Below are 14,397 nucleotides of genomic sequence, written 5' to 3'. Positions count from 1 at the left end.
ATAGATAGATATGTGTATATATATGTGTGTGTGTGTGTGTATATATATATATATATATATATATATATATATGTTTTAGAAAAATCCAGAAAAAATTTGGGATGCATTGTCTCCTAAGTCAATTTTTCATTAATTTTTCTACGAAGTTCATTTTAACTAACAAATGGGCTTAAACAGACATTAAAATTTTTTAAATGCAGTGTATTTCTGGAGGACAAACCAATTTCTGGATTCAAAGCTTTTGTATCATCCTTAAAAATCTCATCAGCTTTACCCTTTTCTTTGGTGTAACTACTTAGGTACACCTTGTAAAACCATGGGAAATTGTAACCAGAAGAGATTAAAATTGAATCTAGAATTTGCAGTCTTGGCAAATTTTTATTTCTGATTCTTAGTAAGCAGCTGATGGTAAAGGAAGTAAAGCAGGTCCCCATCTCCAAGGCATGTTTCATAGCAAGCTTGTGATATTCATGAATGCAGTTAACACACTCCCTTCAAGTGTTCGCATGACTCGACATAGTTGCCTCTGCCCCCGACTGTAATGGGAGAATTTGGAAGATGCTCCATTCATTTTAACTATGACTGATAAGACTGATAGATTAGAGGTGGAAGTACTAGTCAAGAAAATAACCATTAGTAGAGGAGACAGGTTTTTTTGTTCTTATTCTCTTCTTGAACATGTTAGGTTGGCAAGATAACACGAAGTTAATACAATTAAAAATTTTAAAAAATAGTTTCCATTAAAATGTGTTCATATTTTATACTATGTGAATTTTTTCCTTCTTCAACTAGTCCTTTTGTGTGATACATGAAAAAAAAAATCTATATCTGAGCAAAATCTACATTTCCCAATAAGTATTACTTTATCAGCAAGGAGAAACAAATAGCTGGAAATGCAAGTTATTTGGAAAGAAAGGTCAAATTGGTTATTTTACCCTAAATTGTATACAGTAAGACCCCTCTATTTTCTTCAAAATTGCTAGAAGTAGTATAAAGTGTGTTATTTCAAAATAAATTGTATTTTCTGTAGCAATAAAAATATATTTAGTTAGTACATTCTCAGCTGAGGATCTGTCACTAAAAATAATAGATACAAAACAAAAAAAAACCCCCAAACTTCACAAACATACAGAACTGTAGCTATGAGCCAGGATAAAAAACCAAAGCTTATAGTATTAAGAGGCATAAAAGTGTTACAAACATTGATTACACAAGGGGTACTAATGTCCTGCAAAATATTTATAACACTCACAAAAATACAGCTATACCATATTATAAATACAGCTATACCATATCATAAATTTTACTGAAAGTGAATATGTTACTATAATAATCATTAAACTTTTATACAGTTTGGGGGCTTTCTTAGAATTTGGAAGGGCCCATTTTTAGAAGGAATGAAGGAAGGTAATTAGATGAGCTAAATCCCTTAAGTAAGTTGTTCCAAGAAGGCCAAACTAGTGCATCTTCCCCTCCTTTCACAATTAAATTTGACGGACTGGCGGTCCCTCAAATTCTACCCTCAGCCTTATAGTGGCCTCCAAGCCTGTGGTCAGGAGCTTCCTATGTGCTTGCTGTTGATGTTGCTACTGAGGTCAAAACCTCTTCAATGCAAGAGCTTTCTCAAGATATCTGTACTTCACCCTTTCTTATCTTCTGCATTTCTTTAAAACTATAGAAATTGTTTTGACTTCACAGAAAATGCAAAAAGGAAAAAAGAAAAAAAATTGCCACTAAATCACTGGATTTGACACCTTGTTGACAGCTATCAGAGTATTTCACACCATTTAGGAAAGCATAAAAACAATTACAGGCATAACTCATTTATTGTGCTTCACTCTGTTGTGCTTCTCAGATACTGTGTTTTTTACAAATTGAAGGTTTGTGGCAATCCTGCATAAAGCAAGTCTATCAGTGCCATTTTTCCAACAGTATTTGCTTACTTCATGTCTCTGTGCCACATTTTGGTAATTCTCACAATATTTCACACTTTTTCATTATTGTTATATGTATTTGTTGTAGTGATCTCTGATCAGTGATCTTTGAAGTTACTATTGTAATTGTTTTGGGGTGCCACAAACCACGCCTATACAAGGAGGGGAACTTAACTGATAAATGTTATTTGTATTCTCACCATTCACTGACCAGCTGGCCATTCCCCTCTCTCTCTCCTCCTCAGGCCTCCCTATTCCCTGAGACAGGGCAATATTGAAATTAGGCCAATAATAATCCTTTAATGGCCTCCAAGTGTTCAAGTGAAAGGAAGAATTGCACATCTCTCACTTTAAATCAAAAGCTAGAAATGATTAAGCTTAATGAAGAAAGCACATCAAAAGCTGAAATAGGCTGAAAGCTAGGCCTCTTTTGCCAATTAGCCAAGTTGTGGATGCAAAGGAAAAGTTCTTGAAGAAAATGAAAGGTGCTACTCCAGTGAATACATGAATAAGAAAGCAAAATAGTCTTATTGTTGATATGGAGAAAGTTTTAGTCGTGTAGTTAGAAGATCAAAAAAGCCACAACATTCCCTTAAGCCAAAGCCTAATACAGAGCAAGGCCCTAACTCTCTTTAATTCTATGAAGGCTGAGAGATGTAAGGAAGCTGCAGAAGAAATTTTGAAGCTAGCAGAGGTTGGTTCATGAGATTTAAGGAAAGAAGCCATTACCATAACCTAAAAGTGCAAGGTGAAGAAGCAATTGCTGATGTAGAACCTGGAGCAAGTTATCCAGAAGCTCTAACTAAGATAATTAATGAAGGTGGCTTCACTAAACAACAGATTTTCAATGCGAGGAAATGGCTTTCTATTGGGAAAGATACCATCTAGGACTTTCATAGATAGAGAGGAGAAGTCAATACCTGGCTTCAAAGCTTCAAAGGACAGGCTGACTCACTTGTTAGGGACTAATGCAACTGGTGACTTAAAGTTGAAGCGCTCATTTACTGTTCTGAAAATCCTAGGGCCCTTAAGAAATATGCTAAATCCACTCTACCTGTACTCTATAAATGGAACAATAAAGCCTGGATGACTGCACATCTGTTGACAACATGGCTTACTGAATATTTTATTTATTTATTTATTTTTGGCTGTGTTGGGTCTTCGTTGCTGCACGGGCTTTCTCTAGTTGCGGCGAGCAGGAGCTACTCTTTGTTGCAGTGCATGGGCTTCTCATTGTGGTGGCTTCTCTTGTCACGGAGCACAGGCTCTAGGTGTGCTGGCTTCAGCAGGTGTGCACATGGGCTCAGTAGTTGTGGCTCACAGGCTCTAGAGTGCAGGCTCAGTAGTTGCGGAACATGGGCTTAGTTGCTCTGGGGCATGTGGGATCTTCCCAGACCAGGGATCGAACCCGTGTCCCCTGCACTGGCAGGCGGATTCTTAACCACTGCACCACCAGGGAAGTCCTACTGAATATTTTAAGCCCACTGTTGAGACCTATTGCTTAGAAAAAGATTCCTTTCAAAATATTACTGCTCATTGACATTGCACCTGGTCACCTGAAAGCTCTGATGGAGATGCACAACAAGATTCATGTTGTTTTCATGCCTGCTATCACAACATCCATTCTGCAGCCATGGATCAGGGAGTAATTTCAACTTTCAAGTCTTATTATGTAAGAAATACATTTTATAAGACTATACATGCCATAGATAGTGATACCTCTGATGGGTCTGGGCAAAGCAACCTTCTGGAAAGCTTCTTGAAAGGATTCACCATTTCAGATGCCATTAAGAACATTTGAGATTCAAGGGAAGAAGTCAAAATGTCTACATAACAGGAGTTTAGTAAAAGTTGATTCTAACCCTCATGGATGACTTAGGGGTTCAAGACCAGTGGAGGAAGTAACTGCAGATGTGGAAATACCAGGAGAACTAGAATTAGAAGAGGAGCCTGAAAATGTGACTGAATTGCTGCAATCTCATAATAAAACTTTAATTGATGAGGAATTTCTTCTTATGGATAAGCAAAAAAAAAAAAAAAAGGGGGGGGTTTCTTGACATGAAATTTATTCATGGTGAAGATTCTGTGAAGATTGTTGAAATGACAACAAAGGATTTAGAATATTACATAAACTTAGTTGATAAAGGAGCAGCAGAGTTCTAGAGGGTTGACTTCAATTTTGAAAGAATTCTACTGTGGGTAAAATGCTGTCAAACAGCATTGCATGTTACAGAGAAACCGTTCATGAAAGGAAGAGTCAACTGATGTGGCAAACTTCACTGTTGTCTTACCTTAAGAAATGGCCACAGCCACCCAACCTTCAGCAACAACCACCCTGATCAGTCAGCAGCCATCAACATTGAGGCAAAACCCTCCACCAGCAAAAAGATTACAACTCACTGAAGGCGCAAATGATGGCTAGCATTTTTTAGCAATAACGTATCTTTTTAATTAAGATATGTTCATTGCTTTTTTAGACACAATGCTAGTGCACACTTATTAGACTACAGTATGATGTAAACATAACTTTTATATGCACTAGGAAACAAAAAAACTCATATAACTCACTTTATTGCAATGTTTGCTTTATTGTGGTGGTCTGAAACCAAACCTACAAAATCTCCAAGATATGCCTGTACTAGTTCTTTGTTATGGCCTTTCAAATAAGAAACCCCAACAAGTCCCAAGGGAATTGCTAAGCCAGGCAAAAACTATCAGGCCTGAGCACATCAGGCTATCTTGTGTTTCCAAGTTGATGAAACCACTTTCTGTGCCTCTCTACCTGCAGGCATATCCCCAAGAAAAGATGCAGAGATCCAGGGGCATAATTAAGTGGTTGGTTAATTAATTGAGTTCAGTGACCTAGGGACCTATAATTCTGCTGCAACCACTTGTGTGATTCAATACACCAGAACATACATGTATTCAGTAAGTCATTGATTTTTAAAAGTATTTTTTTTGACCTATGAGCAGCACCCTCAAATGAAAGAACAACCTCCAAGAAAAATATAAACTAGTTGATGTACACAACGTCTATTGCTTTTGACCTCTGATTTCATCTTGATGAAAAGTAAATGGGAGAGAGTAAGGAAAATTGTAAAGTTTGTCAAACTTATATTCAGGTTTCCTGACTCTCCCTTTACATATCTTTTCCCCTCCCTTAGGAGAACCTCCCTTGTCCTATTGGGTTTCTGATTCCCTCATAGTCTGGCTACAGGGCCCCCTACTAATCTTGCACTCATGGTCTTTATTCACCCTAAAGAATAAATGACACTTTGAAATATTTATAAGTAAGTTAAATAATTACTGCACTATAGCATTCAATGTGCTTAGCAATGGAAACTTAATATTCTAAATCAATTGTGGAGTACAAGAAGCAAATAGAATATAGCATCTCCCACTTCATCTGTAGGAAGATCAACCCTGCGTATGTCTGTCATATGCTTAAGTCCTATATAAAAATGTTGCTATTCAGCATTCCATGAAATTTAACTAAAGGAAGGTAAATCATCACAATGCCTTTTGCAGGCCCAAATAATAATTTTCAGGTCAAAGAACTTACATCTTTTAAAATATCACAGCACCTTAACTAATAAAATCAATGGATCATCTTTGCATACATCAATTAAGAATCCCTGACTGAAGACTGCTGCTGTGTCTTGCCCTGGTGTCATGCCTGGCATCTGCTGCAAACAGTGGGGTGTCACTCCAGGACTTTGCTTCAGACAAATTGTGGTTCAAGATGGCAGAGTAGAAGGATGTACACTCACTACCTCTTTCGAGGGCACCAAAATCACAACTAACTGCTGAACAATCATCAACAGGAAGACACTGGAACTCACCAAAAAAGTACCCCACATCCAAAGACAAAGGAAAAGCCGAAATGAGACGGTAGGACGGGCACAATCACAATAAAATCAAATCCCATAACTACTGGGTAGGTGACTCACAAACTGGAGAACAATTATACCACAGAAGTCCACCCACTGGAGCGAAGGGCCCCACGTCAGGCTTCCCAACCTGGGGGTCCAGCAATGGGAGGAGGAATTCCCAGAGAATCAGACTTTGAAGGCTAGTGGGATTTGACTGCACTTCAGCAGGCTAGTGGGAATTGATTGCAGGACTTTGACAGGACTTGGGGAAACAGAGACTCCACTCTTGGAGGGCACATACAAAGTAGTTTTCACATCAGGACCCAGGGGGATGGAGCAGTGATCCCTTAGGAGACTGAACCAGACCTACCTGCTAGTGTTGCGGGGTCTCCTGCAGGGGGGGTGGGGTGGGGCGACTGTGGCTCACTGTGGGGAAAAGACACTGACAGCAGAAGTTCTGGGAAGTACTCCTTGGTGTGAGCGCTCCCAGAGTCCACCATTAGCCCCATCAAAGAGCCTGTAGGCTCCAGTGCTGGGTTGCCTCAGGCCAAACAATGAACAGGGAGGGAATTCAGCCCCACCCATCAGCAAACAAGTGGATTAAAGTTTTACTGAGCTCTGCCCAACAGAGCAACACCCAGCTCTACCTGCCACCAGTCCCTGCCATCTGGAAGCTTGTACAAGCCTCTTAGATAGCCTCATCCACCAGAGGGCAGACAGCAAAAGCAAGAAGAACTACAATGCTGCAACCTGTGGAACGCAAATCACATTCACAGAAAGATAGACAAAATGAAAAGGCAGAGGACTGTGTACCAGATGAAGGAACAAGATTAAAACCCCAGAAAATCAACTAAATGAAGTGGAGATAGGCAACCTTCCAGAAAAAGAATTCAGAATAATGATAGTGAAGATGATCCAGGACCTCAGAAAAAGAATGGAGGCAAAGATAGAGAAGATGAAAGAAATGTTTAATAAAGAACTGGAAGAATTAAAGAACAAACAGAGATGAACAGTACAATAACTGAAATGAAAAAATATACTAGAAGGAATCAATAGCAGAATAACTGAGGCAGAAGAACGGATAAGTGACCTGGAAGACAGAATGGTGGAATTCACTGCTGTGGACCAGAATAAAGAAAAAATGAAAAGAAATGAAGACAGCCTAAGAGACCTCTGGGACAACATTAAACTCACCAACATTCGTATTATAGGGGTCTCAGAAGGAGAAGAGAGAAAGGACCCAAGAAAATATTTGAAGAGATTGTAGTCGAAAGCTTCCCTAACATGGGAAAGGAAATAGCCACCCAAGTCCAGGAAGTGCAGAGAGTCCCAGGCAGGATAAATCCAAAGAGAAACATGCTGAGACACATAGTAATCAAATTGACAAAAATTAAAGATAAAGAAAAATTATGAAAAGCAACAAGGGAAAAATGACAAATAACATACAAGGGAACTCCCATAAGGTTAACAGCTGATTTCTCAGCAGAAACTCTACAAGCCAGAAGGGAGTGGCACAACATATTTTAAGGATGAAAGGAAAGAACGTACAACTAAGATTACTCTACCTGGCAAGAATCTCATTCATATTCAATGGAGAGATCAAAAACTTTACAGACAAGCTAAGAGAATTCAGCACCACCAAACCAGCTCTACAACAAATGCTAAAGGAATTTCTCTAAATGGGAACCACAAAAGAAGAAAAGGACCTACAAAAACAAACCCATAACAATTAAGAAAATGGTAATAGGAACATACATATCGATAACTACCTTAAACATGAATGGATTAAATGCTCCAACCAGGGGCTTCCCTGGTGGCACAGTGGTTGGGAGTCCGCCTGCCGATGCAGGGGATGCGGGTTTGTGCCCCAGTCCGGGAGGGTCCCACATGCCGTGGAGCGGCTGGGCCTGTGGGCCGTGGCCACTGGGCCTGCGCATCCGGAGCCTGTGCTCCACGGCAGGAGGGGCCACAGCAATGAGAGGTCCGCGTACTGCAAAAAAAGGAAAAAAAAAAAAAAAAAAAAAAAAAAAAGCTCCAACCAAAAGACACAGGCTTGCTGAATGGATACAAGAACAAGACCCATATATATTTGGTCTACAAGAGACCCACTTCAGACCTAGTGACACCTAGAGACTGAAAGTGAGGGGATGGATAAAGTTATTCCATGCAAGTGGAAATCAGAAGAAAGCTCGAGTAGCAATACTCATATCAGATAAATTAGATTTTAAAAATAAAGAATGTAAAAAGAAACAAGGAAGGACACTGCATAATGATCAAGTGATCAATCCAAGAAGAAGATATAACAATTATAAATATATATGCACCAAACATAGGAGCACCTCAATACGTAAGGCAAATGCTAACAGCTATAAAAGAGGAAATCGAGAGTAACACAATAATAATGGGAGACTTTAACACCTCACTTATACCAATGGACAGATCATCCAGACAGAAAATTCATAGGAAACACAAGCTTTAAATGACACAATAGACCAGATCGATTTGATTTTTTTTTTTTTTAAGGAGATGTTGGGGGTAGGAGTTTATTAACTAATTAATTTAGTTTTGCTGTGTTGGGTCTTCGTTTCTGTGCGAGGGCTTTCTCTAGTTGTGGCAAGTGGGGGCCATTCTTCATCGCGGTGCTTGGGCCTCTCACTATCGTGGCCTCTGTTGTTGTGGAGCACAGGCTCCAGACATGCAGGCTCAGTAGTTGTGGCTCACGGACCTAGTTGCTCCACGGCATGTGGGATCCTCCCAGACCAGGGCTTGAACCGATGTCCCCTGCATTAGCAGGCAGATTCTCAACCACTGCACCACCAGGGAAGCCCCCATTTAATTGATATTTATAGGACATTCCATCTGAAAACAGCAGATTACACTTTCTTCTCAAGTGCACATGGAACATTCTCCAGGATAGATCACATCTTGGGTCACAAATCAAGACTCGGTAAGTTTAAGAAAATTGAAACCATATCAAGCATCTTTTCTGACCACAACACTATGAGATTAGAAATCAATTACAGGGGAAAAAAACATTAAAAACACAAACACATGGAGGCTAAACAATACATTACCGAATAACCAAGAGATCACTGAAGAAATCAAAGAGGAAATCAGAAAATACCTAGAGATAAATGACAATGAAAACAAGACGATCAAAAACCTATGGGATGGGGCTTCCCTGGTGGCGCAGTGGTTGAGAGTCTGCCTGCCGATGCAGGGGACACGGGTTCGTGCCCTGGTCCAGGAAGATCCCACATGCCGCAGAGCAGCTGGGCCCGTGAGCCATGGCTGCTGAGACTGCGTCCGGAGCCTGTGCTCTGCAACGGGAGAGGCCACAACAGTGAGAGGCCCACGTACCGCAAAAAAAAAAAAAAAAAAAAAATCCTATGGGATGTAGCAAAAGCAATTCTAAGAGGGAAGTTTATAGTAATTCAATCTCACCTCAAGAAACAAAAAAAATCTCAAGCAATCTAATCTTACACCTAAAGGAAGTAGAGAAAGAACAACAAACAAAACCCAAAGTTAGTAGAAGGGAAGAAATCATAAAGATCAGAGCAGAAATAAATGAAATAGATACAAAGAAAACAATAGCAAAGATCAATAAAAATAAAATCTGGTTCTTTGTAAAGGTAAACAAAATTGATAAACCTTTAGCCAGACTCATCAAGAAAAAGAGGAGGAGGATTCAAATCAATAAAATTGGAAATGAAAAAGGAGAAGTTACAACTGACACCGCAGAAATACACAGCCTCATAAGAAACTACTACAAGCAACTCTATGACAATAAAATGGACAACCTGGAAGAAATGGACAAATTCTTAAAAAGGTATAACCTTCCAAGACTGAACCAGGAAGAAATAGAAAATATGAACAGACCAATCACAAGTAATGAAATTGAAACTGTGATTAAAAATCTTCCAACAAACAAAGTCCAGGACAGATGGCTTCACAGGTGAATTCTATCAAATATTTAGAAGAGCTAACACCCATCCTTCTCAAACTCTTCCAAAAAATTTTAGAGGAAGGAACACTCCCAAACTCATTGTACGAGGCCATCATCACCCTGATACCAAAACTAGACAAAGGTACTACAGAAAAAGAATTTTACAGACCAATATCACTGATGAATATAGGTGCAAAAGCCCTCAACAAATAATAGCAAACAGAATCCAACCACACATTAAAAGGATCATACATCATGATCAAGTGGGAGTTATCCCAGGGATGCAAGGATTCTTCAGCATACACAAATCAATCAATGTGATACACCATATTAACAAATTGAAGAATAAAAACCATATGACAATCTCAATAGACGCAGAAAAAGCTTTTGACAAAATTCAACACCCATTTATGATAAAAACTCTCCAGAAAGTGGGCACAGAGGGAACCTGCCTCAACATAATAAAGGCCATATACAACAAACCCACAGCAAACAGCATTCTCAATGGTGAAAAACTGAAAGCATTTCCTCTAGATCAGGAACAAGACAAGGATGTCCCCTCTCACCACTATTATTCAATATAGTTTTGGAAGTCCTAGCCACAGCAACCAGAGAAGGAAAAGAAATAAAAGGAATACAAATCAGAAAAGAAGAAGTAAAACTGTCACTCTTTGCAGATGACATGATACTATACATACAGAAATCTAAAGATGCTACCAGAAAACTACTAGAGCTAATCAATGAATTTGGTAAAGTTGCAGGAAACAAAATTAATGCACAGAAATATCTTGCATTCCTATAAACTAACAACAAAATATCAGAAAGATAAATTAAGGAAATAATCCCATTCACCATTGCAACAAAAAGAATAAGATACCTAGCGGGGCTTCCCTGGTGGCGCAGTGGTTGAGAGTCCGCCTGCTGATGCAGGGGAAACAGGTTTGTGCCCCGGTCTGGGAAGATCCCACATGCCGCGGAGCGGCTGGGCCCGTGAGCCATGGCCGCTGAGCCTGCGCGTCGGAGCCTGTGCTCCACAAAGGGAGAGGCCACAGCAGTGAGAGGCCCGCGTACCGCAAAAAAAAAAAAAGGAATAAGATACCTAGGAATAAACCTACCTAAGGAGGTAAAAACTTGTACTCAGAAAACACAGATGAAAGAAGTCAAAGATGATACAAACAGATAGAGAGATATACCATGTTCTTAGATAGGAAGAATCAATATTGTAAAAATGACTATACTACCCAAAGCAATCTACAGATTCAGTGCAATCCCTATCAAATTACCAATGGCATTTTTTTTACAGAACTAGAACTAAAAACTCTTAAAATATGTATGAAAACACAAAAGACCTCAAATAGCCAAAGCAATCTTCAGGAAAAAAAAAACTGGAGCTGCAGGAATCAGACTCCCTGACTTCAGACTATTTTACAAAGCTGCAGTAACCTAGGCAATATGGTACTGGCACAAAAACAGAAATATAGATCAATAGAACAGGATAGAGAGCCCAGAGAGAAACCCATGCACCTATGGTCAATTAATCTATGAGAAAGGAGGCAAGAATATACAATGGAGAAAAGACAGTCTCTTCAGTAACTGGTGCTAGGAAAAGTGAACAGCTACATGTAAAAGAATGAAATTAGAACACTCCCTAATACCATACACAAAAATAAACTCAAAATGGATTAGAGACCTAAATGTAAGACTGGACACTATAAAACTCTTAGAGGAAAACATAGGAAGAACACTCTGACATAAATCACACAAGATCTTTTCTGACCCACCTCCTAGAGTAATGGAAATACAAACAAAAGTAAACAAATGGGACCTAATGAAACTTAAAAGCTTTTGCACAGCAAAGGAAACTATAAACAAGATGAAAAGACAACCCTCAGAATGGGAGAAAATATTTGCAACCAAATCAATGGACAAAGGATTAATGTCCAAAATATATAAACAGTTCATATAGCTCAATATTAAAAAAACAAACAACCCAATCAAAAAATGGGCAGAAGACCTAAACAGACATTTCTCCAAAGAAGACATACAGATGGCCAAGAGGCACATGAAAAGCTGCTCAGTATCACTAATTATTCGAGAAATCCAAATCAAAACTCCAGTGAGGTATAACCTCACACTGGTTAGAATGGGCATCATCAGAAAATGTACAAACAATAAATGCTGGAGAGGGTGTGGAGAAAAGGGAACCCTCTTGCACTGTTGGTGGGAATGTAAATTGATACAGCCACTATGGAGAACAGTATAGAGATTCCTTAAAAAACTAAAAATAGAATTGCCATATAATGCAGCAATCCCACTACTGGGCATATACCCAGAGAAAACTATAATTCAAAAAGACACATGAACTCCCATGCTCACTGCAGCACTATTTACAATAGCCAGGTCATGGAAGCAACCTAAATGCCCATAGACAGGTGAATGGATAAAGAAGATATGGTACATGTATACAATGGAATATTACTCAGCCATTAAAAGGAATGAAATTGGGTCATTTGTAGAGACGTGGATGGACCTAGAGACTCATACAGAGTGAAGTAAGTCAGAAAGAGAAAAACAAATATCATATATTAACGCCTACATGTGGAATCTAGAAAAATGGTGCAGATGAACTGGTTTGCAAGACAGAAATAGAGACACAGATGTAGAGAACAAACATATGGATGCCAAGGGGGAAAGTATGGGGTGGGGTAAGGGGGATGAAATGGGAGATTGGGACTGACATGTATACACTAATATGTATAAAATAGATGACTAATAAGAACCTGCTGTATAAAAAAATTAATTAAATTTTAAAAAAAGGAATCCCCAATATCACATTTCCTATGAAGTCTATGAGTAGCCTTATTTCTACTTTAATAATAGTAATATCATCTATATTTTAGCAAGTTATTAATATTATTCTTTCACTTTATTCTCAACATGTTATAATCAAATTCATAATAGTCTTTAAATCAAGCCCTCATCCAGATCATCTTATTTCTATTAGTGGCCCCAAAGTCTCCTTTTCATTCAGGTTTGAAGCACAAGGCTCACCCTTAACTTACCCCACGCCATCTCCCACACTGCCGACAAATTAGTGTTTCAAAAGTAGAATTCCTCTTATGTCAATTCCATATAGAATAAAGAGGGGAAAAGCCAATACCTCTCCATTACATGTAAATTAAGTAGTAATCCTTTTCCTTGTGGTTTAATACCATCCAAGATGTGCATTAGACTTCATAAATACCTCTAATTTGCACAGTTCTGTGTTTTAGCTAGTATTATGAATTATGATTCTTATTAGCTAACATTTAATGACTATTGACTATATATTAGTCAGTGTCCTTAGGCTTCACATAAATTATCTTAGATAACCTCAGGATAACCCTATTAGGTAGATACTATTGTATCCTTATTCTTAAAAACAAGTCAACCGAAATCACCGAGTTGGGTAACAGGAGAATTCATTTCGGCAAAGTCTGTGATGTGTCTGAAGTAACAGAGACAGCCTGTTGAACAGCAGTGATTTAGCTCTGTGTCTTGTGACTCCAAGGCTAATGACACAATAATTTCTGCCCCCACGCATCTGTCCCTTAAGCCAAGTATAAATATTAATTCCAAATGGAATGGATGTTATTCTCTTGGGGAATGGAGGCTTGCTGATTTCTGCCCCCACGCATCTGTCCCTTAAGCCAAGTATAAATATTAATTCCAAATGGAATGGATGTTATTCTCTTGGGGAATGGTGAGGCTTGCTGGGAGAGGGCACAGAAATTATTTCCCTATTTTCTCTAAGTCATGACATAGTGAAACATTCCTATTTGTAGCTACTTTGCCTACTTCTTTGGTGACTGTATCTAGATTTTTCCGAGCAATTCTCATTTCAAACTTTCTCTCCCTTCTAATCAGAGGCATAGTTTAGTGTAAATGCACTAGAAAACATCATCAATAAAAACGTTAAAGCGACATGTTGACATAAAGTTGTAAAAATCATGATGAAAAGCTGCTAGAGGAAGCAAAGGAAACTGAAGTTCTCAGACAGGTTTGCCTTGTAATATGGGCTCTGCTACAAAGTAAAGGCCACTCTCTTTTGTCCCCTGATTTCAACCATATATTCTAAGTTGTGGTCTTATGCAAGGCCAGTGTACCCCATGAAGGTATACAACCAACAGATTAGGAGAAAATAGAGCCCAAAGCATTCTTTCAAATGTCCGGGCAGTTGAATTGAATGGGGCAAGTGAAGTATCCTACCTCCTTTTTCTATGTGAGCACATCTTGAATGCAAAGAACCAATGTTTGATAAACCTTATCATAATAAAGCTTTGTCCAGAGCAGCCACCTTTATTTCAGGAAACGAAAATCTAATTATGATGTTAAACCCAAACAAAAATGGAATTCTTTAACCTTTGTGCTCAATTAATCTACAACTGGTAAGAACACATAATAAAAAATCATTGACATTTCAATTTTCTCTGAGAAGAATACATTAAAATAAAATTTATGCACACAGAATGTAAGAATGTTGCAGATATTCCTCATTACTTGCTGTAGGAGATTCAGTATAACTTGGTTAATAAGTAAAAAGATGTTTCAAAATGCTCATACACTTTTAAATTTAAAAAGCCATCCAATCATGAATTCTTGTTAC

General features: G+C 38.6%; 1 protein-coding gene across 3 annotated transcripts in view; it reads left to right on the top strand.

The window, feature by feature from the left end:
• Positions 1–14,397, top strand: part of PDE1A (phosphodiesterase 1A) — a 101,817-nt gene that overhangs the window by 42,012 nt on the left and 45,408 nt on the right. The gene's annotated exons all lie outside the window — the stretch shown is intronic.

The sequence above is a fragment of the Lipotes vexillifer genome, unplaced genomic scaffold (genome assembly GCF_000442215.2).
Source record: "Lipotes vexillifer unplaced genomic scaffold, Lipotes_vexillifer_v1.1 scaffold57, whole genome shotgun sequence".
Classification (NCBI taxonomy): Eukaryota; Metazoa; Chordata; class Mammalia; order Artiodactyla; family Lipotidae; genus Lipotes; species Lipotes vexillifer.
The sequence above is the reverse complement of the archived record's forward strand: the minus strand, read 5'-3'. Positions and strand labels throughout refer to the sequence as shown.